General features: G+C 60.3%; 6 non-coding genes and 1 pseudogene across 6 annotated transcripts; 1 reads left to right on the top strand and 6 right to left on the bottom strand.

Annotated features, from left to right (window-relative positions):
- The first annotated feature begins 8,310 nt into the window (after positions 1-8,310).
- LOC112206894 (5S ribosomal RNA) lies at positions 8,311-8,419 on the top strand (annotated as a pseudogene).
- A 2,424-nt stretch (positions 8,420-10,843) lies between these two features.
- On the bottom strand, positions 10,844-10,962 carry LOC112206886 (5S ribosomal RNA). The gene has a single exon (XR_002941379.1). It is a non-coding gene; the product is annotated as a 5S ribosomal RNA (ribosomal RNA).
- A 2,144-nt stretch (positions 10,963-13,106) lies between these two features.
- On the bottom strand, positions 13,107-13,225 carry LOC129138631 (5S ribosomal RNA). The gene has a single exon (XR_008541951.1). It is a non-coding gene; the product is annotated as a 5S ribosomal RNA (ribosomal RNA).
- A 2,108-nt stretch (positions 13,226-15,333) lies between these two features.
- LOC129138343 (5S ribosomal RNA) lies at positions 15,334-15,452 on the bottom strand. Its single transcript, XR_008541584.1, has one exon. It is a non-coding gene; the product is annotated as a 5S ribosomal RNA (ribosomal RNA).
- Positions 15,453-17,560: 2,108 nt separating this feature from the next.
- On the bottom strand, positions 17,561-17,679 carry LOC129138366 (5S ribosomal RNA). The gene has a single exon (XR_008541600.1). It is a non-coding gene; the product is annotated as a 5S ribosomal RNA (ribosomal RNA).
- A 2,138-nt stretch (positions 17,680-19,817) lies between these two features.
- LOC129138377 (5S ribosomal RNA) lies at positions 19,818-19,936 on the bottom strand. Its single transcript, XR_008541612.1, has one exon. It is a non-coding gene; the product is annotated as a 5S ribosomal RNA (ribosomal RNA).
- Positions 19,937-22,062: 2,126 nt separating this feature from the next.
- LOC129138388 (5S ribosomal RNA) lies at positions 22,063-22,181 on the bottom strand. The gene has a single exon (XR_008541623.1). It is a non-coding gene; the product is annotated as a 5S ribosomal RNA (ribosomal RNA).
- Between the last annotated feature and the right edge of the window lie 240 nt (positions 22,182-22,421).

Genomic DNA, 22,421 nt, shown 5'->3' with positions numbered 1-22,421 from the left:
CGGCCAGTAGTCTCTTCCATGAGAATGCCTGGGGTGGCCAAGTTGTCTTTATCATTGTAATGCCTGGGGTAGGTCGGGGTCTCTCCTGTTAGAATGTCTGAGGTCGCTCTGGTGTCTGTATCATTAGAATTGCAGGGGTCACCCAGGTGTCTCTCTCACTAGAATGCCTTGGATCAGACAGGAATCTCTTCCATTAGAATGCTTGGAATAGCCAGTGTGTCTCTATTATTACAATGCCTGGGGTTGGCCAGGTGTCTCTCCCATTAGAATGCCTGAGGTCACCCAGGTGTCCCTACCATTACAATGCCTTAAGTCGCCCAGGTGTCTCTATCATTAGAATGCCTGGGGTCAGCCTGCATATTCTCTTATTAGAATGCCTGTTGTTGCCCAGGTGTCTCCATTATTAGAATGCCTAAGTTCACCGTGGAGTCTTTCTTACTAGAAGTTCTGAGATTGCTCAGCTCATGTGTCTCATGATCATGATCATGATCATTATCATTAAAAGGCCTGGTGTCTGAAAGGGGTCTCTCCCATTAGAATGCTTGGGGTCACCCAGGTGTCTCTATAATTAAAATGCCTGTTGTCAGCCTAGAGTCTCTCCCATTAAATGCCTGGGGTCTCCCAGGAATGTCTCCCATTAAAATGCCTGGGGTTGCCCAGATGACTCTATCATTAGAATGCCTTGGGTCGCCCTGCTGTCTCTATCATTAGAATGCCTGGGATTTTCCAACAGTCTCTATTATTAGAATGCCTTGGGTTGGCCAGCAGTCTCTCTTATTGGAATGCGGGTTCGCCCAGATGTCTCTATTATTAAAATGTTTGGGGCTCACCAGGAGTATCTTCCTTTAGAATGCTTTGAATCATCCAGGTTTCTCTATCATTAGAATACCTAAGGTTGGCCAGGAGTCTCAGGAGTCTCTCCCATTAGAATGCCTTGGGTCTCCCAGGTATCTATCATTACAATGCCTACAGTCGGCCAGGAGCCTCTCTTATTAGAATGCCTGGGGTCACCCAGTGTCTTTATCATGGCAATGCCTGGGGTCAGCTAGAAGTCTTTATTATTAGAATGCCTGGGGTCAGCCAGGAGTCTCTCCCATTAGAATGATGGAGTACGCCCAGGTTTTTCTATCATTAGAATTTTGGGGTCAGTCAGGGGTCTGTCCCATTAGAACATCTGGGGTCACCAAGGTGTCCCTATTATTACAATGCCTGGGGTCAGCCAGTAGTCTCTCCCAATAGAATGCTTGGGGTCACACAGGTGTCTTTCTTATTATAATGCCTGGTGTCGCCCAGGTATCTCTCCATTACAATACCTTAGGTCGCCCTGGTGTCTCTAACATTAGAATGTCTGGAGTAGCCCAGGTGTCTCTATCATTAGAATGCTTGGGGTGGGCCAGCAGTCTCTTTCATTAGAATGCCTAAGATCACCCTGTTGTCTCTATTATTAGAATGTCTGTGGTCAGGCAGGAGTCTCTCCCTTTAGAAAGCCTGATTTCACCCAGGTGTCTGTATCATTAGAATGACTGGGGTCATCCAGGTGTCTCTATCATTAGAATGCCTTGGGTTAGCCAGGAGTCTCTCTTATTAGAATGCCTGGGGTCACCCAGCTGTCACTATCATTACAATGCCTGGGGTTGGCTGGGAGTCTCTCCCATTAGAATGCATGGCGTTGCCCAGGTGTCTTTATCATTACAATGCCTTGAGCCGGCCAGGAGTCTCTTCCATTAGAGTGCCTGGGGTTGCCCAGCTGTCTTTATCATTACAATGCCTGGGGTTGGCCAGGAGTCTCTCCCATTAGAATGGCTGTGTTTGCCCAGATATCTCTATTATTAGAATGCTTGGGGTAGGCCAGGAATGTCTTCCATTACAATGACTGAAATTGCCCAAGAGTCCTTATCATTAGAATATCTGGGGTCACTCAGGTGTCTCTATTATTAGAATGCTTGTGTTGACCAGGAGTTTTATCCATTAGAATGCATTGAGTTGCCCGGGTGTCTCTATGATTAGAATGCCTGGGGTCGGCCAAAATCTCTCCTATTAGATTGCCTGAGATCACCCAGGTGTCTCTATCATTTCAATGCCTACAGTGGGTCAGGAGTGTCTCCCATTAGAATGCCTGAAATTGCCCAGGTGTCTCTATCATTAGAATGCCTGGTATCAGCCTGGAATCTCTCTTTTTAGAATGCCTGAGTACCCCCAGTTTTCTCTATCATTACAATGCCTGGGGATGGGCAGGGATCACTCCCATTAGAATGCCTGGGGTCACCCAGGTGTCTCTATCATTTGAATGCCTAAGGTCGCCCAGGTGTTACTAGCATTAGAATGTATTGGGTCCAACACGAGTGTCTTTCATGAGAATGTCTGGGGTTGTCCATGTGCCTCTGTCATTACAATGCTTTGGATCGCCCAGGTGTCTCTATCATTAGAATGCCTGTTGTTGGGCAGGAGTCTCTCTCATTAGAATGCCTGGGGTCACGAGGTGTCTCCGTTATTACAATGTCTGGGGTCACCCAAGAGTTTTTCCCATTAGAATTCCTAAGGTCGCCTATGTGGGTCTATCATAGAAATTTTGGGGTCGCCCAGGTGTCTCTATCATTAAAATGCCTTTAGTCAGCCAGGAGCCTCTCACATTAGAATGCCTGGGTACCCCCAGGCCTCTCTATCATTAGAATGCCTGGGGTCAGCAAGGAGTCTCTCCAATTAGAATGTGTGGAGTCGCCCAGTTGACTTTATCATTACAATGTCTGAAGTCGACTTTGAGTCTCTCCCGTTAGAATGCCTAGGGTCACCCTGGTGTCTTCATTGTTAGAATGCCTGGAGTTGCCCAGGTGTCTCTGTCATTAGAATGCCTTGGGCTGCCCAAGTGTCCCTATCATTAGAATGCCTGAGTTCAGCCAAAAGTCTCTCTTATTAGAATGTCTGGGGTCACCAGAAGTCTTTATCATTACAATGCCTGCAATAAGCCAAATATCTTTCCTATTAAAAATGCCTGAGGTCACCCAGCTGTCTTTATCATTAGAATGCCTGGAGTAAACCAGGTGTCTCTATCATTACAATGCCTGCAGTCAGCCAGGAGTCTCTCCCATTAGAATGCCTGGAGTCTCCCAGGTGTCTTTATCATTAGAATGCCTGGAGTCACCTAAGTGTCTCTATCATTAGATAGCCTGAAGTCACCCAGTTGTCTTTTTCATTACAATGCCTGGGGTCGGCCAGCTGTCTCTCCCATTAGAATCCCTGAGTTCACCCCAGGTGTGTCTATTATCACAGTGCTTGGGGTCAGCCAGGAGTCTCTCCCATTAGAATGCCTGGATCACCCATTTGTCTCTATCATTACAATACTGGGGGTTGGCCAGCTGTCTCTCTTATTAGAATGCCTGGGGTCACTCAGGTGTGTCTATCATTACAATGCCTGGGGTTGATCAGGAGTCTTACCCATTAGAATGCCTGGATCACCTAGGTGTCCCTATCATTACAATGCCTGGGAAGGCCAGGAATCTCTCTTATTAAAATGCCTGGGGTCACCCAGCTGTCTCTATCCTGAAAATGCCTGAGGTCATCCAGGAGTTTCTCCCATTAAAACCCCTGAAGTCACCCAGGTGTCTCTATCATTAGAATCCCTAAAGTAGGCCAGGAGTTTCCACCATTAGAATGCCTGAAGTTGCCCAGGTGTCTCTAACGTTAGAATGGCTGGAGTCAGCTGGGAATCTCTCCCATTATAATGTTTGTGATAATCCAGGTATCTCTATCATTAGAATGCCTGGGATCAAGAAAAACTCCCATTAGCATGCCTGGGGTTTCCCAAATGTCTCTATCATGAGAATGCTTTGGGTCATCCAGGAGTCTCTTCCACTAGAATGCCTGGGGTCGCCAAGGTGTTTCTATCATTAAAATACATGGGGAGGGCCCGGAGTCTCTCCCATTAGAATGCCTGGGGTCATCCAGCTGTCTTTATCATAAGAAAGTTTGGGGTCAGCCAGAAGTTTCTTTCATTATAATGTCATGGGTCGGCCAGGTCTCTGTCATTAGAATGCTTTCAGTCAGGCAGGAGTCTCTCATTAGAATGCCTGGAGTTGGCCAGGAATCTTTCCCATTAGAATGCCTGGGTTCACCCAGGTTTCTTATTTATTAGAATGCCTGGAGGTGCCCAGGTGTATTTACTATTAGAATGATTGGGGTTGCCCAGGTGTCTCTATCATTGGAATGCCTGGGGTCGGCCAGAAGTCTCTCCCGTTAGAATGTCTGGGGTTGTTCAGGTGTCTCTATCATTTCAATGCCTGCTGTTAGCCAGGAGTGTCTCCCATTAGAATGCCTGCCTTCACCCAGGTGTCTCTATCATTAGAATGCCTGGAGTCATCCAGTTGTCTCTATCATTAAGATGCCTGCGGTCAGCCAGGAGTCTGTCTTATTAGACTGCCTGGAGTCGCTCAGGTGTCTCTATCATTAAAATGTTTGTAGTCACCCAGTTGTCTCTATCATTACAATGCTCGTGATCAGCCAGGCGTGTCTCCTATTAGAATGTCTGGGGGTCACCCAGGTTTCTCTATTACTATAATGCCTGTGGTCGGCCAAAAGTTTCTCACATTAGATTGCCTGGGGTCATCCAAGTGTCTCTCTTATTAGTATGCCTGAAGTCGGCCTGGAGTCTCTCCCATTAGAACGCCTGGGGTCTCCCAGATGCCTCTATCATTTCAATCCCTGGGGTCTGCCAAAAGCCTCTCCCATTAGAATGCCTGGGGTTGCTGAGGTGTCTCTATCATCAGAATGCTTGTGCTCGGCAAGCAGTCTCTCTCATTAGAATGTTTTGGGTGGCTTAAATGTCTCTATCATTACAATGACTAGGGTAAGACAGGCATCTCTTTAATTAGAATGCCTGTGGACACAGATGAGTCCCCATTATTACAATGCCTAAGGTTGCCCAGGTGTCTCCATCATTACAATGCCTAGGGTTGGCAAAGAGTCTCTCCCATTAGAATGTCTGGGGTGGCCCAGATATCTCTGTCATTAGAATGCCTGGGGTCGGCCAGGAGTCTCTCCCATTAGAATGCTTGGTGTCACCCAGGTGTCTGTATCATTAGAATGCCTGGCATTGGCCAGGAGTCTCTCCCACTAGAATGCCTGGGTTCACAAAAGTGTCTCTATCATTAGAATGCCTGGGGTTGTAGGGGTCGGGCAGACTGTCTTTCATTAGTATGCCTGGGGTCACCCAGTGTCTCTATCATTACAATGCCTGGGATGGGCTAGGAGTCTTTTCCGTTGAAATACTTGGGGTGCCCTGGTGTCTATATCATTGGAATGCCTGGGGTCAGCCATGAGCCTCTCCCATTAGAATGCGTGGTGGCCCCAAAGTGTCTCTGTCATTTAAATGCCCAGGGTAATCCAAAAGTCTCCTTCCCATTACAATGCCTGTGGTATCCTGGGTTTCTCTATTATTAGAATGCCTGGGGTCAGCCATGAGCCTCTTCCATTAGAATGCGTGGTGGCCCCGAAGTGTCTCTGTCATTTGAATGCCCGGGGTAAGCCAAAAGTCTCTTTCCCATTAGAATGCCTGTGGTGTCCTGGGTTTCTCTATTATTACAATGCCTGGGGTCAGCCAGGAGTCTCTCCTATTAGAATGCCTGAGGTTGCCCAGGTGTCTCTATCATTAGAATGCCTGGGGTCAGCCAGGAGTCCCTCCCATTAGAATGCCTGAAATCGCCCAGCTATTTCTATTATGAGAATGCCTAGTGTGATCCAGGAGTCTCTCACATAAAATTCCTGTGGTCACCCAGGTGTCTCTGTCACTAGAATGCCTGGGGTTTCTAAGGTGTCTCTATCATTAGAAGGTTTGGGATCAGCCAGGAGTCTCTCCAATTAGAATCCATGGAGTCGCCCAGGTGTCTCCCATTAGAATGCCTGTGTTATTTCAGGTGTCTCTATCATTAGAATGCCTGCAGTCGGCCAGGGGTCTCTCCCATTAGAATGCATGGGTCCCCTAGCTGTCTCTATCATTAGAACGCCTGGGGTCAACCAGGACTGTCTTCCATTAAACTGCCAGGGGTGGTCCAGATGGCTCTATCATGAGAATGCTTTGAGTTTTCCAGCAATCTCTCTCATTAGAGTGCCTGGGGTTGCCTAGGTGTCTTTATTATTGGAACAACTAGGCAGGGGCCAGAGTCTCTTCCCCTTAGGATGCCTGGAGTCGCCCAGGTGTCTCTATCATTAGACATAATATGTCTATCATTAGACATAAAGTGTCTGGCGTTAGCCAGAAGTGTTTCCCATTAAAATGCCTGGGTTCTTGGAGGCGGAAGTTGCAGTGAGCCAAGATCGCGCCATTGCACTCCAGCCTGGGAGACAAGAGCGAGACTTTGGGAAAAAAAGAAAGCCTGGCTTCATCCAGGTATTTCTATCATTAAAATACCTTTGAATGGCCAGGAGTCTCTCCCATTAGAGTGCCTTGGTCGCCCAGTGTCTCTATCATTACAATTCCTGGGATTGGCCAGGAGTTTCTCCCATTAGAATGCTTGGGGTTGCCCAGGTGTCTTTATCATTAGAATGCCTGGGGTGGTCCAGGTGTCTCTATCATTAGACTCCCTGGGGTCAGAAAAAAGTGTCTCCCATTAAAATGCCTGGGGTCACCCAGGTGTCTCTATTATTAAAATTCCTGCAATTGTCCGGGAGTCTCTCCCATTAGAATGCCTGCAGTCGCCCAGGTGTCTCTATTATTAGAATGCCTGGAGTCGCCCAGGAGTCTCTATCATTAAAATGCCTGTGGTCAGCCAGGAGTCTCTCCCATTAGAATGCCTGGGTCACCCATGTGTCTGTATCATTACAATGCATGGAGTTGGCCAAGAGTCCTTCCCATTAGAATGCCTGAGGTCACTGAGGTGTCTGTATCATTAGAATGCCTGGGGTTGCCCAGGTGTCTCTATCATTAGAATGCTTGGAGTCGCCCAGGTGTCTCTATCATTACAATGTCTGCGGTCGGCCAGGAGTCTCCCCCATTAGAATGCCTGGATTTGCCCAGGTTTATCTATCATTAGAATGCCCGGAGTCACCCAGGTGTCTCTATCATTAGAATGCCTGAAGTCGCCCAGGTGTCTCTACAATTAGAATTTCTGGGGTCGGCCAGAAGTGTCTTTCATTAGAAAGCCTGGGGTCACCCAAGTGTCTCTATCATTAGAATGCCTGGCATCGGCCACAAGTTTCTCTCATCAAAATGCCTGTGGTCGTCAAGGTGTCTGAATCACTGTAATGACTGGCGTTGGCCAGAAGTCTCTCTTATCAGAATGCCTGGGGTCTCCCAGGTGTCTCTGTTATTGGAAGACTGGAGGTCGGCCAACAGCCTCTCCCATTAGAATGCCTGAAGTCTCCCAGGTGTCTCTAGTATTAGAAGGTCTGACATCAGTCAGGGACCGCTCCCATTAGAATGCCTGGGGTCGCACAGGTGTCTCTATCATTAGAATGCATAGACAGCCGGAAGTCTCTCCCATTAAAATAGCTGTCCCTTCTGTCTGTCTCTTTCCCTCTCGCCTGTCTGTCTCGATCGCTGCCTCTATCCCTCCCTCGGTTTCTATCTCTCCATCCATCTCGTCCTAGCTCTTCTTCAAGCCCTGTGTGTGTGTGTGAGCACGCACACGCGTGCGAGCGCTCGGGTGTGTCTGTGTGTGGGGGAGTGGATTTCTTCCTGGTGGGATGTGTGTGTGTGTGTGGGCACATCTGCCCGCACGTGAGAGAGCACCCAGGTGTGTATGTGTGTGGGGGAGTAGATTTGCTCCTGGTGGTGGTGGGGTGTGTCTGGGTTTCTCTCAGCCCCTCTCACCCGGGATCAGGCCGCCGCGTCTAGTGCCAGCCCGGGGCAAAGCAGGGCCAAACCCTGAACTGCTATCGCCAACGCCCTCTTGCCCATAGACCGGGTCTTGGACGGGACAAGCGACCGTTGTGGGGGCGTTGTGAGAAAAACCCCCACGCGGCTGGGCCGGCTGTTCGTCCTTGGGCCAGCCTTGACGGCTCTGGTTGGTTGGGGCAAGAGGGGGCCTCGCAGGATCTTTTGAGCGGCGAGGGATCCAAAACGATACATCCGCAACAGGGCGGAGGAATGGAAGGGGTCCCAGGATCGTGGGCCCTGGGCCCTGACGCATCGGAGCACTCCCTGTTCCGAGCGGGCCCGATGTGGCAGAATCCCGGGAGCTCGGGAGCCAGGGGAAGGCCGCGGGCGAGCGGCTCCAGGGTCATCGATACGAGCCCCGAGGCCCTGGGCTGGAGGTGACAGCTGGAATCCGGCCGGCAAGGCTGGCCGGGCTCTTGGTGGAGCCAGGCGCCTCTTCTGGCGTCTATGGCCATACCACCCTGAACGTGACTGATCTCGGAAGCGAAGCAGGGACAGGCCTGGTTAGTATTTGGATGGGAAACCGCCTGGGAATACCGGGTGCTGTAGGCTTTTTTTTTTTTTCTTTTTGCTTTTTCTTTACTTTTCTTCCAGACGGAGTCTCGCTCTGTCGCCCAGGCTGGAGTGCAGAGGCGCCATCTCGGCTCACTGCAAGCTCCGCCTCCCGGGTTCACGCCATTCTCTGGCCTCAGCCTCCCCAGTAGCTGGGCCTACAGGCTCCCGCCACCACGTCCGGCTAATTTCTATTTTTCCTAGAGACGGGGTTACACCCTGTTAGCCGGGATGGTCTCGATCTCCTGATTTCGTAATCCACCCGCCTCGGCCTCACAGAGTGCTGGGATTACAGGCGGGAGCCACCGCGCCCGCCAGGCCTCCTGTAGGCTTTTTTGGCTTCCCCGCTGCCTCCCTTCCCCCTACAGTCGCAATAATTCCCAACCTTCTCTGACTCTGCTCCCCCTTTATAACACACCTATACCCCAGCGGCATCCGGGGACCTCCTACTTGGGGTCCCAGCTACTCAGGAGTTCCGAGGCGTCAGGGCCCAGGGCCCACGATCCTGGGACGCCCTCCGGTCCTCCGCCCTGTCGCGGAGGCAGCGTTCTGGATCCCTCGCCGCACAGGGGCTCCTGCGAGGCCCCCTCTTGCCCCACCCACCCAGAGCCGTCAGGGCTGGCCCAAGGCGAACAGCCGGCCCAGCCGCGCGGGGCCTTTCTCTCACAACGCCCCCACCACGGTCGCTTGTCCCGACCAAGACCCGGCCGGGGGGCAAGAGGGCATGGGGTGTAGCCGGTCGGGGGGTGGCCCTGTTTTGCCCCGCGCTGGCACTAGAGGCGGCGGCCTGATCTCGGGTGAGAGGGCCTGAGAGAAACCCAGACACACCCCACCACCACCAGGAGCAAATCCACTCCCCCACACAGAGACAACACGCGGGCGCGCTCGCACGCGCTCGCGCGGACACACACACACACACACACACACAGACACACAGAGACACACACAGACACAGACACACACGCACGCACACGCACACGCACGCGCACGCACACACACACGCGGCTTGGAGGAGAGCAAGGACGAGATGGATGGAGAGATAGAAACCGAAGGAGGGACAGAGACAGCTATCGAGAGAGACAGGCGAGGGCGAGAGGGAAGGAGACAGACAGAGAGGCTGAGAAAGAGAGAGGGACAGAGAAAGAGAGAGAGAGAGACAGAGAGACAGAGGGAAAATGACAGAAGTAGCGCGAGGTCCAGGGGGAAACCTAGAAGAGAGAGGCGGAGGGAGCTAGAGAGCAAGAGCGATAGAGCCTTAGAGAGGAAGCGCCCGGCTCCGTTAGGCAGCGCCCTCTTGAGCAGGCCGGGGTAGGGTGGAGGGGGCTTGGGCTGCGCCAGAACACGGGGGCCAGGCGGTCCGTGCGAGAGGAGCAACGGAGCGCGGAGACGGGCTTTTTCTTGGATGAATTGCTTGCTTTGGAGGTGGGTTTCGTAGGCTCCTGCCTTTCTTGGCACCTCCCTGTGCTCTGGGTGCCTTGCGGCGGGCCCCGAGATTTGCAGAGCGTGCCCGCCCGTTTGGCGGGAGCCGTGGCCCCGGGCGGGCCCGGAGGCCTGGGTCTCTGGCGTGTCCTCGGGACTGGAGTCGTCGACACGAAGTGGGGGGCATTGGGAATCCCGGGTGCACAGGGACTGTTTTCCTGGTGGCTGGCGAAGCAACGTCCTTCCCCCGGGTAAAGCAGCCCATGCGTTCTGGAGCCGAGGTCTTGGCTGGCGTCTGTGGTTCCCGCTGCCCCTGCCCGCCCCTTCCCCCGGTTTGGAAGGGTGCGACGACGGCGCCCGACGGGTGAATTGAATCGCCTGGGCGTTCCGGGAGCGGGAAGGTACCGCGAACGGCAGGGAACCCGCGGCTGCGCCTTTGGGGTCCGGCCCCCTGCCCTCCCAGGCTGGAGCCGGGCTCCTGGCGGGGCGGCGGCGAGGCGGAAGCGGTGGGATGCTGCTGCCCGGCGTGCAGTAGGGGCGGAGCCCCAGGAGGAGGACCCCGGCTGCGGCTGCGGCGGGGGTGTAGGTGGGCGGTAAAGGAGGAGCAGAGTCAGGGGAGGTTGGCGAGCATGGCGACTGTAGGGGGAAGGGAGGCAGCGGGGAAGCCAAAAGAGCCTACAGCAGGCCGGGCGGGCGCGCTGGCTCCCGCCTGTAATCCCAGCACTCTGGGAGGCCGAGGCGGGTGGATCACGAGGTCAGGAGCTCGAGACCATCCCGGCTGACAGGGTGAAACCCCGTCTCTAGGAAAAATAGAAAAAATTAGCCGGGCGTGGTGGCGGGCGCCTGTAGGCCCAGCTACTCGGGAGGCTGAGGCCGGGGAATGGCGTGAGCCCGGGAGGCGGAGCTTGCAGTGAGCCGAGATGGCGCCACTGCACTCCAGCCTGGGCGACAGAGCGAGACTCCGTCTGGAAGAAAAGGAAAGAAAAAGCAAGAAGCCAAAGAAAAAGCCTACAGCACCCGGTATTCCCAGGCGGTCTCCCATCCAAGTACTAACCAGGCCCGACCCTGCTTAGCTTCCGAGATCAGACGAGATCGGGCGCGTTCAGGGTGGTATGGCCGTAGACGCCGAAGGAGGCGCCTGGCTGCCCCAAGAGCCCGGCCCGGCCCGGCCGTGCCCGCCGGATTGCGGCCGTCACCGCCAGCCCGGGGCCGCGGGGCTCGGATCGGGGACCCCCGAGCCGCTGGCCCGCGGCCTTCCCCCGGCTCCCGTGCTCCCGAGCTTCCACCACATCGGGCCCGCTCGGAGCAGGGAGTGCTCCGAGGCGTCAGGGCCCAGGGCCCACGATCCTGGGACGCCCTCCGGTCCTCCGCCCTGTCGCGGAGGCAGCGTTCTGGATCCCTCGCCGCACAGGGGCTCCTGCGAGGCCCCCTCTTGCCCCACCCACCCAGAGCCGTCAGGGCTGGCCCAAGGCGAACAGCCGGCCCAGCCGCGCGGGGCCTTTCTCTCACAACGCCCCCACCACGGTCGCTTGTCCCGACCAAGACCCGGCCGGGGGGCAAGAGGGCGTGGGGTGTAGCCGGTCGGGGGGTGGCCCTGTTTTGCCCCGCGCTGGCACTAGAGGCGGCGGCCTGATCTCGGGTGAGAGGGCCTGAGAGAAACCCAGACACACCCCACCACCACCAGGAGCAAATCCACTCCCCCACACAGAGACAACACGCGGGCGCGCTCGCACGCGCTCGCGCGGACACACACACACACACACACACACACAGACACACAGAGACACACACAGACACAGACACACACGCAGGCACACGCACACGCACGCGCACGCACACACACACGCGGCTTGGAGGAGAGCAAGGACGAGATGGATGGAGAGATAGAAACCGAAGGAGGGACAGAGACAGCTATCGAGAGAGACAGGCGAGGGCGAGAGGGAAGGAGACAGACAGAGAGGCTGAGAAAGAGAGAGGGACAGAGAAAGAGAGAGAGAGAGACAGAGAGACAGAGGGAAAATGACAGAAGTAGCGCGAGGTCCAGGGGGAAACCTAGAAGAGAGAGGCGGAGGGAGCTAGAGAGCAAGAGCGATAGAGCCTTAGAGAGGAAGCGCCCGGCTCCGTTAGGCAGCGCCCTCTTGAGCAGGCCGGGGTAGGGTGGAGGGGGCTTGGGCTGCGCCAGAACACGGGGGCCAGGCGGTCCGTGCGAGAGGAGCAACGGAGCGCGGAGACGGGCTTTTTCTTGGATGAATTGCTTGCTTTGGAGGTGGGTTTCGTAGGCTCCTGCCTTTCTTGGCACCTCCCTGTGCTCTGGGTGCCTTGCGGCGGGCCCCGAGATTTGCAGAGCGTGCCCGCCCGTTTGGCGGGAGCCGTGGCCCCGGGCGGGCCCGGAGGCCTGGGTCTCTGGCGTGTCCTCGGGACTGGAGTCGTCGACACGAAGTGGGGGGCATTGGGAATCCCGGGTGCACAGGGACTGTTTTCCTGGTGGCTGGCGAAGCAACGTCCTTCCCCCGGGTAAAGCAGCCCATGCGTTCTGGAGCCGAGGTCTTGGCTGGCGTCTGTGGTTCCCGCTGCCCCTGCCCGCCCCTTCCCCCGGTTTGGAAGGGTGCGACGACGGCGCCCGACGGGTGAATTGAATCGCCTGGGCGTTCCGGGAGCGGGAAGGTACCGCGAACGGCAGGGAACCCGCGGCTGCGCCTTTGGGGTCCGGCCCCCTGCCCTCCCAGGCTGGAGCCGGGCTCCTGGCGGGGCGGCGGCGAGGCGGAAGCGGTGGGATGCTGCTGCCCGGCGTGCAGTAGGGGCGGAGCCCCAGGAGGAGGACCCCGGCTGCGGCTGCGGCGGGGGTGTAGGTGGGCGGTAAAGGAGGAGCAGAGTCAGGGGAGGTTGGCGAGCATGGCGACTGTAGGGGGAAGGGAGGCAGCGGGGAAGCCAAAAGAGCCTACAGCAGGCCGGGCGGGCGCGCTGGCTCCCGCCTGTAATCCCAGCACTCTGGGAGGCCGAGGCGGGTGGATCACGAGGTCAGGAGCTCGAGACCATCCCGGCTGACAGGGTGAAACCCCGTCTCTAGGAAAAATAGAAAAAATTAGCCGGGCGTGGTGGCGGGCGCCTGTAGGCCCAGCTACTCGGGAGGCTGAGGCCGGGGAATGGCGTGAGCCCGGGAGGCGGAGCTTGCAGTGAGCCGAGATGGCGCCACTGCACTCCAGCCTGGGCGACAGAGCGAGACTCCGTCTGGAAGAAAAGGAAAGAAAAAGCAAGAAGCCAAAGAAAAAGCCTACAGCACCCGGTATTCCCAGGCGGTCTCCCATCCAAGTACTAACCAGGCCCGACCCTGCTTAGCTTCCGAGATCAGACGAGATCGGGCGCGTTCAGGGTGGTATGGCCGTAGACGCCGAAGGAGGCGCCTGGCTGCCCCAAGAGCCCGGCCCGGCCCGGCCGTGCCCGCCGGATTGCGGCCGTCACCGCCAGCCCGGGGCCGCGGGGCTCGGATCGGGGACCCCCGAGCCGCTGGCCCGCGGCCTTCCCCCGGCTCCCGTGCTCCCGAGCTTCCACCACATCGGGCCCGCTCGGAGCAGGGAGTGCTCCGAGGCGTCAGGGCCCAGGGCCCACGATCCTGGGACGCCCTCCGGTCCTCCGCCCTGTCGCGGAGGCAGCGTTCTGGATCCCTCGCCGCACAGGGGCTCCTGCGAGGCCCCCTCTTGCCCCACCCACCCAGAGCCGTCAGGGCTGGCCCAAGGCGAACAGCCGGCCCAGCCGCGCGGGGCCTTTCTCTCACAACGCCCCCACCACGGTCGCTTGTCCCGACCAAGACCCGGCCGGGGGGCAAGAGGGCGTGGGGTGTAGCCGGTCGGGGGGTGGCCCTGTTTTGCCCCGCGCTGGCACTAGAGGCGGCGGCCTGATCTCGGGTGAGAGGGCCTGAGAGAAACCCAGACACACCCCACCACCACCAGGAGCAAATCCACTCCCCCACACAGAGACAACACGCGGGCGCGCTCGCGCGGACACACACACACACACACACACAGACACACAGAGACACACACAGACACAGACACACACGCACGCACACACACACGCGGCTTGGAGGAGAGCAAGGACGAGATGGATGGAGAGATAGAAACCGAAGGAGGGACAGAGACAGCTATCGAGAGAGACAGGCGAGGGCGAGAGGGAAGGAGACAGACAGAGAGGCTGAGAAAGAGAGAGGGACAGAGAAAGAGAGAGAGAGAGACAGAGAGACAGAGGGAAAATGACAGAAGTAGCGCGAGGTCCAGGGGGAAACCTAGAAGAGAGAGGCGGAGGGAGCTAGAGAGCAAGAGCGATAGAGCCTTAGAGAGGAAGCGCCCGGCTCCGTTAGGCAGCGCCCTCTTGAGCAGGCCGGGGTAGGGTGGAGGGGGCTTGGGCTGCGCCAGAACACGGGGGCCAGGCGGTCCGTGCGAGAGGAGCAACGGAGCGCGGAGACGGGCTTTTTCTTGGATGAATTGCTTGCTTTGGAGGTGGGTTTCGTAGGCTCCTGCCTTTCTTGGCACCTCCCTGTGCTCTGGGTGCCTTGCGGCGGGCCCCGAGATTTGCAGAGCGTGCCCGCCCGTTTGGCGGGAGCCGTGGCCCCGGGCGGGCCCGGAGGCCTGGGTCTCTGGCGTGTCCTCGGGACTGGAGTCGTCGACACGAAGTGGGGGGCATTGGGAATCCCGGGTGCACAGGGACTGTTTTCCTGGTGGCTGGCGAAGCAACGTCCTTCCCCCGGGTAAAGCAGCCCATGCGTTCTGGAGCCGAGGTCTTGGCTGGCGTCTGTGGTTCCCGCTGCCCCTGCCCGCCCCTTCCCCCGGTTTGGAAGGGTGCGACGACGGCGCCCGACGGGTGAATTGAATCGCCTGGGCGTTCCGGGAGCGGGAAGGTACCGCGAACGGCAGGGAACCCGCGGCTGCGCCTTTGGGGTCCGGCCCCCTGCCCTCCCAGGCTGGAGCCGGGCTCCTGGCGGGGCGGCGGCGAGGCGGAAGCGGTGGGATGCTGCTGCCCGGCGTGCAGTAGGGGCGGAGCCCCAGGAGGAGGACCCCGGCTGCGGCTGCGGCGGGGGTGTAGGTGGGCGGTAAAGGAGGAGCAGAGTCAGGGGAGGTTGGCGAGCATGGCGACTGTAGGGGGAAGGGAGGCAGCGGGGAAGCCAAAAGAGCCTACAGCAGGCCGGGCGGGCGCGCTGGCTCCCGCCTGTAATCCCAGCACTCTGGGAGGCCGAGGCGGGTGGATCACGAGGTCAGGAGCTCGAGACCATCCCGGCTGACAGGGTGAAACCCCGTCTCTAGGAAAAATAGAAAAAATTAGCCGGGCGTGGTGGCGGGCGCCTGTAGGCCCAGCTACTCGGGAGGCTGAGGCCGGGGAATGGCGTGAGCCCGGGAGGCGGAGCTTGCAGTGAGCCGAGATGGCGCCACTGCACTCCAGCCTGGGCGACAGAGCGAGACTCCGTCTGGAAGAAAAGGAAAGAAAAAGCAAGAAGCCAAAGAAAAAGCCTACAGCACCCGGTATTCCCAGGCGGTCTCCCATCCAAGTACTAACCAGGCCCGACCCTGCTTAGCTTCCGAGATCAGACGAGATCGGGCGCGTTCAGGGTGGTATGGCCGTAGACGCCGAAGGAGGCGCCTGGCTGCCCCAAGAGCCCGGCCCGGCCCGGCCGTGCCCGCCGGATTGCGGCCGTCACCGCCAGCCCGGGGCCGCGGGGCTCGGATCGGGGACCCCCGAGCCGCTGGCCCGCGGCCTTCCCCCGGCTCCCGTGCTCCCGAGCTTCCACCACATCGGGCCCGCTCGGAGCAGGGAGTGCTCCGAGGCGTCAGGGCCCAGGGCCCACGATCCTGGGACGCCCTCCGGTCCTCCGCCCTGTCGCGGAGGCAGCGTTCTGGATCCCTCGCCGCACAGGGGCTCCTGCGAGGCCCCCTCTTGCCCCACCCACCCAGAGCCGTCAGGGCTGGCCCAAGGCGAACAGCCGGCCCAGCCGCGCGGGGCCTTTCTCTCACAACGCCCCCACCACGGTCGCTTGTCCCGACCAAGACCCGGCCGGGGGGCAAGAGGGCGTGGGGTGTAGCCGGTCGGGGGGTGGCCCTGTTTTGCCCCGCGCTGGCACTAGAGGCGGCGGCCTGATCTCGGGTGAGAGGGCCTGAGAGAAACCCAGACACACCCCACCACCACCAGGAGCAAATCCACTCCCCCACACAGAGACAACACGCGGGCGCGCTCGCGCGGACACACACACACACACACACACAGACACACAGAGACACACACAGACACAGACACACACGCACGCACACACACACGCGGCTTGGAGGAGAGCAAGGACGAGATGGATGGAGAGATAGAAACCGAAGGAGGGACAGAGACAGCTATCGAGAGAGACAGGCGAGGGCGAGAGGGAAGGAGACAGACAGAGAGGCTGAGAAAGAGAGAGGGACAGAGAAAGAGAGAGAGAGAGACAGAGAGACAGAGGGAAAATGACAGAAGTAGCGCGAGGTCCAGGGGGAAACCTAGAAGAGAGAGGCGGAGGGAGCTAGAGAGCAAGAGCGATAGAGCCTTAGAGAGGAAGCGCCCGGCTCCGTTAGGCAGCGCCCTCTTGAGCAGGCCGGGGTAGGGTGGAGGGGGCTTGGGCTGCGCCAGAACACGGGGGCCAGGCGGTCCGTGCGAGAGGAGCAACGGAGCGCGGAGACGGGCTTTTTCTTGGATGAATTGCTTGCTTTGGAGGTGGGTTTCGTAGGCTCCTGCCTTTCTTGGCACCTCCCTGTGCTCTGGGTGCCTTGCGGCGGGCCCCGAGATTTGCAGAGCGTGCCCGCCCGTTTGGCGGGAGCCGTGGCCCCGGGCGGGCCCGGAGGCCTGGGTCTCTGGCGTGTCCTCGGGACTGGAGTCGTCGACACGAAGTGGGGGGCATTGGGAATCCCGGGTGCACAGGGACTGTTTTCCTGGTGGCTGGCGAAGCAACGTCCTTCCCCCGGGTAAAGCAGCCCATGCGTTCTGGAGCCGAGGTCTTGGCTGGCGTCTGTGGTTCCCGCTGCCCCTGCCCGCCCCTTCCCCCGGTTTGGAAGGGTGCGACGACGGCGCCCGACGGGTGAATTGAATCGCCTGGGCGTTCCGGGAGCGGGAAGGTACCGCGAACGGCAGGGAACCCGCGGCTGCGCCTTTGGGGTCCGGCCCCCTGCCCTCCCAGGCTGGAGCCGGGCTCCTGGCGGGGCGGCGGCGAGGCGGAAGCGGTGGGATGCTGCTGCCCGGCGTGCAGTAGGGGCGGAGCCCCAGGAGGAGGACCCCGGCTGCGGCTGCGGCGGGGGTGTAGGTGGGCGGTAAAGGAGGAGCAGAGTCAGGGGAGGTTGGCGAGCATGGCGACTGTAGGGGGAAGGGAGGCAGCGGGGAAGCCAAAAGAGCCTACAGCAGGCCGGGCGGGCGCGCTGGCTCCCGCCTGTAATCCCAGCACTCTGGGAGGCCGAGGCGGGTGGATCACGAGGTCAGGAGCTCGAGACCATCCCGGCTGACAGGGTGAAACCCCGTCTCTAGGAAAAATAGAAAAAATTAGCCGGGCGTGGTGGCGGGCGCCTGTAGGCCCAGCTACTCGGGAGGCTGAGGCCGGGGAATGGCGTGAGCCCGGGAGGCGGAGCTTGCAGTGAGCCGAGATGGCGCCACTGCACTCCAGCCTGGGCGACAGAGCGAGACTCCGTCTGGAAGAAAAGGAAAGAAAAAGCAAGAAGCCAAAGAAAAAGCCTACAGCACCCGGTATTCCCAGGCGGTCTCCCATCCAAGTACTAACCAGGCCCGACCCTGCTTAGCTTCCGAGATCAGACGAGATCGGGCGCGTTCAGGGTGGTATGGCCGTAGACGCCGAAGGAGGCGCCTGGCTGCCCCAAGAGCCCGGCCCGGCCCGGCCGTGCCCGCCGGATTGCGGCCGTCACCGCCAGCCCGGGGCCGCGGGGCTCGGATCGGGGACCCCCGAGCCGCTGGCCCGCGGCCTTCCCCCGGCTCCCGTGCTCCCGAGCTTCCACCACATCGGGCCCGCTCGGAGCAGGGAGTGCTCCGAGGCGTCAGGGCCCAGGGCCCACGATCCTGGGACGCCCTCCGGTCCTCCGCCCTGTCGCGGAGGCAGCGTTCTGGATCCCTCGCCGCACAGGGGCTCCTGCGAGGCCCCCTCTTGCCCCACCCACCCAGAGCCGTCAGGGCTGGCCCAAGGCGAACAGCCGGCCCAGCCGCGCGGGGCCTTTCTCTCACAACGCCCCCACCACGGTCGCTTGTCCCGACCAAGACCCGGCCGGGGGGCAAGAGGGCGTGGGGTGTAGCCGGTCGGGGGGTGGCCCTGTTTTGCCCCGCGCTGGCACTAGAGGCGGCGGCCTGATCTCGGGTGAGAGGGCCTGAGAGAAACCCAGACACACCCCACCACCACCAGGAGCAAATCCACTCCCCCACACAGAGACAACACGCGGGCGCGCTCGCACGCGCTCGCGCGGACACACACACACACACACACACAGACACACAGAGACACACACAGACACAGACACACACGCACGCACACGCACACGCACGCGCACGCACACACACACGCGGCTTGGAGGAGAGCAAGGACGAGATGGATGGAGAGATAGAAACCGAAGGAGGGACAGAGACAGCTATCGAGAGAGACAGGCGAGGGCGAGAGGGAAGGAGACAGACAGAGAGGCTGAGAAAGAGAGAGGGACAGAGAAAGAGAGAGAGAGAGACAGAGAGACAGAGGGAAAACGACAGAAGTAGCGCGAGGTCCAGGGGGAAACCTAGAAGAGAGAGGCGGAGGGAGCTAGAGAGCAAGAGCGATAGAGCCTGAGAGGAAGCGCCCGGCTCCGTTAGGCAGCGCCCTCTTGAGCAGGCCGGGGTAGGGTGGAGGGGGCTTGGGCTGCGCCAGAACACGGGGGCCAGGCGGTCCGTGCGAGAGGAGCAACGGAGCGCGGAGACGGGCTTTTTCTTGGATGAATTGCTTGCTTTGGAGGTGGGTTTCGTAGGCTCCTGCCTTTCTTGGCACCTCCCTGTGCTCTGGGTGCCTTGCGGCGGGCCCGGAGATTTGCAGAGCGTGCCCGCCCGTTTGGCGGGAGCCGTGGCCCCGGGCGGGCCCGGAGGCCTGGGTCTCTGGCGTGTCCTCGGGACTGGAGTCGTCGACACGAAGTGGGGGGCATTGGGAATCCCGGGTGCACAGGGACTGTTTTCCTGGTGGCTGGCGAAGCAACGTCCTTCCCCCGGGTAAAGCAGCCCATGCGTTCTGGAGCCGAGGTCTTGGCTGGCGTCTGTGGTTCCCGCTGCCCCTGCCCGCCCCTTCCCCCGGTTTGGAAGGGTGCGACGGCGGCGCCCGACGGGTGAATTGAATCGCCTGGGCGTTCTGGGAGCGGGAAGGTACCGCGAACGGCAGGGAACCCGCGGCTGCGCCTTTGGGGTCCGGCCCCCTGCCCTCCCAGGCTGGAGCCGGGCTCCTGGCGGGGCGGCGGCGAGGCGGAAGCGGTGGGATGCTGCTGCCCGGCGTGCAGTAGGGGCGGAGCCCCAGGAGGAGGACCCCGGCTGCGGCTGCGGCGGGGGTGTAGGTGGGCGGTAAAGGAGGAGCAGAGTCAGGGGAGGTTGGCGAGCATGGCGACTGTAGGGGGAAGGGAGGCAGCGGGGAAGCCAAAAGAGCCTACAGCAGGCCGGGCGGGCGCGCTGGCTCCCGCCTGTAATCCCAGCACTCTGGGAGGCCGAGGCGGGTGGATCACGAGGTCAGGAGCTCGAGACCATCCCGGCTGACAGGGTGAAACCCCGTCTCTAGGAAAAATAGAAAAAATTAGCCGGGCGTGGTGGCGGGCGCCTGTAGGCCCAGCTACTCGGGAGGCTGAGGCCGGGGAATGGCGTGAGCCCGGGAGGCGGAGCTTGCAGTGAGCCGAGATGGCGCCACTGCACTCCAGCCTGGGCGACAGAGCGAGACTCCGTCTGGAAGAAAAGGAAAGAAAAAGCAAAAAGCCAAAGAAAAAGCCTACAGCACCCGGTATTCCCAGGCGGTCTCCCATCCAAGTACTAACCAGGCCCGACCCTGCTTAGCTTCCGAGATCAGACGAGATCGGGCGCGTTCAGGGTGGTATGGCCGTAGACGCCGAAGGAGGCGCCTGGCTGCCCCAAGAGCCCGGCCCGGCCCGGCCGTGCCCGCCGGATTGCGGCCGTCACCGCCAGCCCGGGGCCGCGGGGCTCGGATCGGGGACCCCCGAGCCGCTGGCCCGCGGCCTTCCCCCGGCTCCCGTGCTCCCGAGCTTCCACCACATCGGGCCCGCTCGGAGCAGGGAGTGCTCCGAGGCGTCAGGGCCCAGGGCCCACGATCCTGGGACGCCCTCCGGTCCTCCGCCCTGTCGCGGAGGCAGCGTTCTGGATCCCTCGCCGCACAGGGGCTCCTGCGAGGCCCCCTCTTGCCCCACCCACCCAGAGCCGTCAGGGCTGGCCCAAGGCGAACAGCCGGCCCAGCCGCGCGGGGCCTTTCTCTCACAACGCCCCCACCACGGTCGCTTGTCCCGACCAAGACCCGGCCGGGGGGCAAGAGGGCGTGGGGTGTAGCCGGTCGGGGGGTGGCCCTGTTTTGCCCCGCGCTGGCACTAGAGGCGGCGGCCTGATCTCGGGTGAGAGGGCCTGAGAGAAACCCAGACACACCCCACCACCACCAGGAGCAAATCCACTCCCCCACACAGAGACAACACGCGGGCGCGCTCGCGCGGACACACACACACACACACACACACAGACACACAGAGACACACACAGACACAGACACACACGCACGCACACGCACGCGCACGCACACACACACGCGGCTTGGAGGAGAGCAAGGACGAGATGGATGGAGAGATAGAAACCGAAGGAGGGACAGAGACAGCTATCGAGAGAGACAGGCGAGGGCGAGAGGGAAGGAGACAGACAGAGAGGCTGAGAAAGAGAGAGGGACAGAGAAAGAGAGAGAGAGAGACAGAGAGACAGAGGGAAAATGACAGAAGTAGCGCGAGGTCCAGGGGGAAACCTAGAAGAGAGAGGCGGAGGGAGCTAGAGAGCAAGAGCGATAGAGCCTTAGAGAGGAAGCGCCCGGCTCCGTTAGGCAGCGCCCTCTTGAGCAGGCCGGGGTAGGGTGGAGGGGGCTTGGGCTGCGCCAGAACACGGGGGCCAGGCGGTCCGTGCGAGAGGAGCAACGGAGCGCGGAGACGGGCTTTTTCTTGGATGAATTGCTTGCTTTGGAGGTGGGTTTCGTAGGCTCCTGCCTTTCTTGGCACCTCCCTGTGCTCTGGGTGCCTTGCGGCGGGCCCCGAGATTTGCAGAGCGTGCCCGCCCGTTTGGCGGGAGCCGTGGCCCCGGGCGGGCCCGGAGGCCTGGGTCTCTGGCGTGTCCTCGGGACTGGAGTCGTCGACACGAAGTGGGGGGCATTGGGAATCCCGGGTGCACAGGGACTGTTTTCCTGGTGGCTGGCGAAGCAACGTCCTTCCCCCGGGTAAAGCAGCCCATGCGTTCTGGAGCCGAGGTCTTGGCTGGCGTCTGTGGTTCCCGCTGCCCCTGCCCGCCCCTTCCCCCGGTTTGGAAGGGTGCGACGACGGCGCCCGACGGGTGAATTGAATCGCCTGGGCGTTCCGGGAGCGGGAAGGTACCGCGAACGGCAGGGAACCCGCGGCTGCGCCTTTGGGGTCCGGCCCCCTGCCCTCCCAGGCTGGAGCCGGGCTCCTGGCGGGGCGGCGGCGAGGCGGAAGCGGTGGGATGCTGCTGCCCGGCGTGCAGTAGGGGCGGAGCCCCAGGAGGAGGACCCCGGCTGCGGCTGCGGCGGGGGTGTAGGTGGGCGGTAAAGGAGGAGCAGAGTCAGGGGAGGTTGGCGAGCATGGCGACTGTAGGGGGAAGGGAGGCAGCGGGGAAGCCAAAAGAGCCTACAGCAGGCCGGGCGGGCGCGCTGGCTCCCGCCTGTAATCCCAGCACTCTGGGAGGCCGAGGCGGGTGGATCACGAGGTCAGGAGCTCGAGACCATCCCGGCTGACAGGGTGAAACCCCGTCTCTAGGAAAAATAGAAAAAATTAGCCGGGCGTGGTGGCGGGCGCCTGTAGGCCCAGCTACTCGGGAGGCTGAGGCCGGGGAATGGCGTGAGCCCGGGAGGCGGAGCTTGCAGTGAGCCGAGATGGCGCCACTGCACTCCAGCCTGGGCGACAGAGCGAGACTCCGTCTGGAAGAAAAGGAAAGAAAAAGCAAGAAGCCAAAGAAAAAGCCTACAGCACCCGGTATTCCCAGGCGGTCTCCCATCCAAGTACTAACCAGGCCCGACCCTGCTTAGCTTCCGAGATCAGACGAGATCGGGCGCGTTCAGGGTGGTATGGCCGTAGACGCCGAAGGAGGCGCCTGGCTGCCCCAAGAGCCCGGCCCGGCCCGGCCGTGCCCGCCGGATTGCGGCCGTCACCGCCAGCCCGGGGCCGCGGGGCTCGGATCGGGGACCCCCGAGCCGCTGGCCCGCGGCCTTCCCCCGGCTCCCGTGCTCCCGAGCTTCCACCACATCGGGCCCGCTCGGAGCAGGGAGTGCTCCGAGGCGTCAGGGCCCAGGGCCCACGATCCTGGGACGCCCTCCGGT

Source organism: Pan troglodytes, chromosome 1 (genome assembly GCF_028858775.2).
Source record: "Pan troglodytes isolate AG18354 chromosome 1, NHGRI_mPanTro3-v2.0_pri, whole genome shotgun sequence".
NCBI classification, from domain to species: domain Eukaryota; kingdom Metazoa; phylum Chordata; class Mammalia; order Primates; family Hominidae; genus Pan; species Pan troglodytes.
The sequence above is the reverse complement of the archived record's forward strand: the minus strand, read 5'-3'. Positions and strand labels throughout refer to the sequence as shown.